A 5,525-nucleotide genomic window follows, 5' to 3' on the forward strand; every position below is an offset into this window, starting at 1 on the left:
GTGGCAGGGGGTGGGACGGGGTGGCCTTTGAGGTCCCTTCCCACCCAAACCAGTCTGTGATTCCATGATATTAACGGGTGGGAGAGATGCTGTATGGGTATGATAAGGACCAGATCATCTGGCTTCTGCCCTAATGACCAAGGTGCAGATAAACTGGGTTGGGAACAAATCCGGCTGTGATTATTGGGAATGGATGCAAGTGTCTTTTTTAAGGAACCCAGCAAGACCCAAATGTTTGCTTCATCAATGAGAGCTAAAGACGTGTAACCTATAACGGGTGGGAGAGATGCTGTATGGGTATGATAAGGACCAGATCATCTGGCTTCTGCCCTAATGACCAAGGTGCAGATAAACTGGGTTGGGAACAAATCCGGCTGTGATTATTGGGAATGGATGCAAGTGTCTTTTTTAAGGAACCCAGCAAGACCCAAATGTTTGCTTCATCAATGAGAGCTAAAGACGTGTAACCTAAAAATAGTCCTTTGCACCGCTATTAATAGAGCGGGAGAGCGAGTAGTGTGGAAACTATTAAAATAAATAGAGTACAGGCTATTTTTGACATCACTGAGAGACAAACCCTCTGAGCAGAACCGTTGCGTGTCTTTGGACAGTGATTACGTTAATGAATAAAATACTGGAGGTACGGCTGGAGAAGGGAATAGAAAGCATGGTGGGAGATGAAGAAAATGAGGTTTCTCTTACAAGCTCAGCAAGACAGTGGGAAGAAAATCTATGTAATGCACGGTAAAGCCCACGGGAAGCCTGAAAACAATAGGGATAAAGAGTTGAATAAGCCAGGGGATGGCTGATGGGGTTGAACTGCTGCAGTCTCGAGCCACAGGAAGGTCTGCAGCATCCTGGCCGGGTGCATGAAGATGCCCGGCTGCTTGTGGATCACCAACGGAGGTGGGAACAGCTATCCACAGGGAAGAAGCTGGTGTTGAGGCAACTCCCCAGGCCCCAACTGTCACATTTGGCCCATCTGGAGCTTTATTTTCTTTCAGTTTAACCAGGGTAGCTGGTAATTCCTGCGGTAGGATTTTCCATGATTAAATCTCTAACCTAAGCCCTGTTGTGGTCTTGCTTAGCTTGGTCTAACAACTCAAAGCAATAATAATAGCTTGGGATCCAAGAATAAAAACTGTTACAGCTCTCCAGGGAGCCTGGAGAATTACAGCTCCTGAGATCTGGATCCACCCAGGCTGGGGACTCACAGCTAAAGCACCGCCAACCCACTGCAGAATTAAAATAACCTAATGGCCTCGGTGGGTTTATTCGCTGACAGGGTCAGCAATTCCCAGAGACGCTGAATCCTGTAACAGTGCCTTAACCAAGCACGTGGGTACCGGAGGAGTTTGCAAAGGGGGTAGGAGGAAATCAAGTAAGAAAGGGAAAAAGTGTTTGAAACAGACGGAAAATTAAGCCCTAGGAGTACTTGATTAGCTAAAGGCCAAAAAAATAAAGTGTTTATGCGTAAAGTATTGTATTTATATTTAATATATAAATACTTCAGCAATTTAAACATTTTTATGCATACAAATTAATATTTATCTGTTAATAAATATATTAAGTATAATCTTACTGAGGCCAAAGGAAAACATTTTTGCTAACTGGAAGTTATATGGGGAGATGAAAATACACCATCACTGCCAGGTTATGGGGAGGTATATGGAGAAATGTTTTAAAGGATGAAGTCTTATAGGAATACTGCTCTGTACTTCTTAATGAGCTCTGCTGTCCAGATAATTGCATTTACATTTTTTTGAAAAAATCTCATTAATGGTAATTGCAATATACTATAGAACTAGAATGCTTGCAAGCAAACATTATTACTGCAGAGCTAATTATGTGAGCTGTGAGTGAAAGTTAACAATACCAGGAATAAACGTGGCATTGCCAGGAGCGTCAGGAAAAGCCTCGGCTGGGCGAGGCTGTGGGGTCAGGGGCTGCGCTGGGCAGTGCTGGAGCGGGGGATGCACCGGAGCTGGGGAGTTGAGGCAGGAGATGGAGCCAGATCCAGGACTAGGAGCAAAGCCACAGCACCAGTGCAAGGTCCATGCAGGAGACAGGCCCAGAACAAGGGTACAATAGAGACTCAAGATCCTTCCAGGGCTACCCACGGCATGGGCACGAGGTCCGTCCCAGGGACGGGCTGAAGACAAGCCAAACTGTAGTTCTGAGGGACTCAGTGGGGAGATGAGCTGCCTACAGCACCGAGCTGAAGCCATGCAGGAGACAGACCCCCCAGCAGTGCTTAGAGAGCCCAGGGCTGAGCTTAAATAGAGCCCAGCTGCCCATGGCAGTGGGTGGGGAGTGCTTTGAGGCTATTAATAGCCCCTCAGGGGCAAGTGGGCTTGTGTTTTCACAGAAGGATTTTCTGTGCAGGATGCTACCCCGGCCAGCACTCCAGCTGCTGCAGCAAGACGGTCTATGAGAAGTGTCCTTCATCCCACTTCCCTGGAAGCGCAGAGGTAAGGAAGGAGAAAGGGCTGCTGCCCAAAAGGCCATGGGTGCTGCTCTGGGGCCTTTTCCTCCCTCTCCAGCCGTGGGTGGGTTACAACTGGGGCTCCAGGAGAGTGTTTCTTGTGGGGGTTTCTGATGGCCAGGGGTGAAATGAGTATAAGGACCTGCTCTCCTGTTTTTCATGCCTAAATTTATGAACAGAGAACCTGTGTCTTGGTCTGTTGGCTGCCTGCAGCTTGCACAGGGTTGGCCTTTCAACCAGGCGTGATGGGAAAGAAAATGCTTCAGGGGGATGTGTTTAGCAAACCTGCCTTTGAGGGATGCTGGGAAAGGATGTTTTAAGGCACGTGGGAATTTAAGGAGGGGGAAAAATAGACTCCTTCTTGACATTGTGGCAGATCAGTTGCTACCATGGTGAGGGTTGTGTGGCTCCTGCTGCGAGGGAATGGGGCACTGAGGCCAGCAGGCTTTGCCAGGGGCAGGACAGAGCGAATAGGGAGGTGCTTCAACCCAAATAATGTCTATTTGGGATTTACAAAACCCAAAATGAGCCTGACTCTGTGGCACTGTGGGCACCCACCTAGTTCAGTTTCCCTGCTCAGAGCTTGCCATCATCCTGTCTCTCCTTGCAGGACATTGAGTAAATCTGGGAACAACTGCTCCTCTTTGGAAGTGCATGTTCCTTCCCAAGGATGCTGCTGCCACACCCTCCCCCCCAGCAGGGAAGGCAGGGAGGGTCCCCAGGATCCAGGGCTGTTCTTATCCCTGCTTACTCATCCTGGGATGTGCTTTAAGCCGAGAGGGAGGAGGAAAAAGCAGCAGCACAGTTTCTAAAGGTTTCCTCTCCATGTGACCTTGAAGCAGCTGGTTTCACCTTGCCGTGAATGGCTGTGCCTGTGCCGCCTCTCTCCCACGCCGCGTTAGGGGTGATGTGACCCACTTGCTGCAGGGGACCCTCCCCGTGCTCGGTGCCAGGGGATTTCTGAGAGCTGCCCACCTCTGGTGCTGCTCTCCCGGCTGCTCCCTCCCTCTGCAGTGGTGGGGGTGTGAGGTTAGTGCTGTTCCAGCTCCTTTCCTTGGCTTCCCTTTTCTCTGCGCTGGTAAAAATACTATGAAAATTCAAAATCTGAGGCGTGTAAGATGCAGAAAGTCTGAGGCACGTGAATGCATTGTGCGAGGCTGTTTATCTCCTAAGGCAGAAGCAGCGTGAATGCAAGGAAATCGCAGTCGGATCCCCCTACCCTCAGCTCATGCCGGCTCTGGGGACAGGGGCTGGCGATTTCCGCTTGCAGGAGGCTCCCCCCTTCCTCCTGCCATGCCCAGGGGACGTGCAGAGGCCGAGGATATTTCTGCCTGATGCAGAAGTGGCAAGAAGGTTTCATGAGTCCTGGGAGCAGCAGTTTGGGTGTCTCTCCTGCATTAAATCCCAGGTTTTCATACGCTTTGCAGAAACTTGGCCCCTCTGTGCTGCTGTGGATAGATCAGCAGGCTAGGGAGGTGTTGGAAAGGGGAAGTTTGCAGCCACCAGAACCTTCAGGGTCTTGGCACAAGTCCCTAAAAGAGAGCAGGGAGGGCTGGCAGTGCTGGGTTGGGGACCAGGCAGGCAGCAGAGGGACATCAGCATCAGCCACCGCTAATCCTGTCTGTGCCAGCTTGTCTGAGCTGAGCAAGCTCCGGCAGCCAAGGACTACGCCAGGATCCCCTTGCTCATCCCTGCTCCGAGGGAGGGTCAGTAGCTGCATCCGAAACCAGCCGCTCGAAGCACAGCCTTTCCTGGGAGATCTGGGCTCCCACATCCAGCCCCTGTGCTTTCTGCAGTTTTCCTCAAACATGGGCAGGATCCTGAATTTACGACAGGATCTAAGCAGCCTGAGTATTTTTAAGCACGTTGGCACAGGTGGGACGCACGCTGGCTTGGCTCTTGGGGGTGGTCTGGCAGAAACAGAGGGGGTCAAGGAAGAAAACTGATCTTTCCTCTGGAGTTTCTGCCCTACTACACCAAACGTGTTCGTGGCTGAGCTGTCGCTTGGCTGCTCTTTATGGGAGGGAGGAAAACACAGTGGCCACAGAAGTAAAGTGAGTTATTCTGCGAGTGACGGAGCTGACAAAGTTGGTTTCTCATGGATTTTTTGGGTATGATCTTAAGATGTAAAGTTGGTTTCTCATGGATTTTTTGGGTATGATCTCCTTAAGATGTGCATCCTTTCTATAAAATTGCATGAAGCTGGTCAGTGGGTCCTGAGTTACTGAATGGAGGAAAATGGGCATCACGCAGCCCCTATTTCCTGAGAAAATGAGGCTAAAAGAGCTCTCTGGACTTGGCTGCAGTTTGGGTACAAGCCAGGTTTGACCAGAGTGGTGTGAATGTAAGCCTGGTGCCTGGCTGGAGGAGGTCAGGCTGTGACAAGGAGGGCTGTTTGCTCTGAACCACGGTGCGGCGAAGGAGGAGGCTGGGTGTCTGACTGCGCTCTGCAGCGGGACCCGGGCTGTCTGCCCAGCCCTGAGCCGGCCTTGGGCTGCCCGCAGCCGCTCCCAGACCCCACAAGACTTCTGTAAGGGGAGTCAGACGCTGGCGTGCTGGGACAAGGCAGGGTTTGGGGAGAAGGGAAGCAGAGCTGGAGCAAAACTCCCCCAAGGTGCAGCATTTTAGCATCCTTCCTTCTCCGTGCTGAGCTTCTCCTTGGGAAATCAGACGAACAGTCCCTAACTCATTGCTGGGGGGGATTGTCACACTCAGGAATCCCTTATCTGGGTGGGGGGAGCTCTGTACTTCTTTTTTCTCTTACCTACACACAAGCCAACTCAATTTATCAGGTTGACCCCCTCCCCAATGTGTTTCCCTTTACCCCCCTGTGGTTATATTCACTGTAATTGCAGCAATTCCTGCCAGGATTTGGAGAAGGAAGCGAGCAAAGCAGGCAAGGGGCTCAGTGCTGCAGAGAGAGCCCCGAATCGCCGAGCCAGCGAGCCATGGCTCAGCCCCAAATAACAGGGGATGTGGAGATGCAGCTGGCTTGCCTTAACCACCCTGCAACCCCCCCTCGGCATCCTGTCCCCCCCAG

Source organism: Eurypyga helias, unplaced genomic scaffold (genome assembly GCF_000690775.1).
Source record: "Eurypyga helias isolate BGI_N326 unplaced genomic scaffold, ASM69077v1 scaffold19228, whole genome shotgun sequence".
NCBI classification, from domain to species: domain Eukaryota; kingdom Metazoa; phylum Chordata; class Aves; order Eurypygiformes; family Eurypygidae; genus Eurypyga; species Eurypyga helias.